We start from the raw sequence: 700 nt of genomic DNA, 5'->3' as shown, positions 1-700 counted from the left end.
AGTGTTAAAAACCCTCCTTTATGAATTATCCTTGATTGATGTGTGAATGGTGCTGCTTTTTCCCCGGCATCATATACTCCTTTCATGGGGCCTTACATAATATTTTTTATCTTGGGTGGATTTTTTTATAATTTCAGCAATTGTTTTATTTTCTGGAATTTTTTCTTCACCTGATTTGTCCACCACGCTTAGCTAGCTGAACTCTGATGGTTTTGGTTGTTGTGTTGATTTCATTGCTTCGATGGCCTTCTTGAGGGATTGGATCTGTGTCCTTATTTGATGACAATGCTTGCATTTTTCAAGTTCTTGTTCGTATTTCTGAATTTCTTGATCTAATGCGTTGTAAACGAACTCCATTCTCTTGTTAATGTATCTGCAATAACATTTTTGTCACCCTTAATATATTCAATTTTTATTGGATATTGTAACAAAAATAATTGCCATCTTACCAATCGTCCATGATTATAATCAACTTTTAAATTATATCGTATGAAACCTGTTAGATAACATGAATCTGTCCTTAATGTAAATTCTCTGGGTAGTAAATCAATTTTCCATTTCTTAAGAGATTTAATTGCTGCTAGAGTTTCCTTTTCATGAGTGGTATATCTCCGTTCTGTTGGAGTAAAAGTCCCTGAAATATACTTGCAAAGTAATTCCTTTGGGGAATATTTAGAATCTAGTGATTCTTTTTCTTGTT

This window comes from Arachis duranensis, chromosome 1, assembly GCF_000817695.3.
Source record: "Arachis duranensis cultivar V14167 chromosome 1, aradu.V14167.gnm2.J7QH, whole genome shotgun sequence".
NCBI classification, from domain to species: domain Eukaryota; kingdom Viridiplantae; phylum Streptophyta; class Magnoliopsida; order Fabales; family Fabaceae; genus Arachis; species Arachis duranensis.
This window is presented reverse-complemented; position numbering follows the sequence as displayed.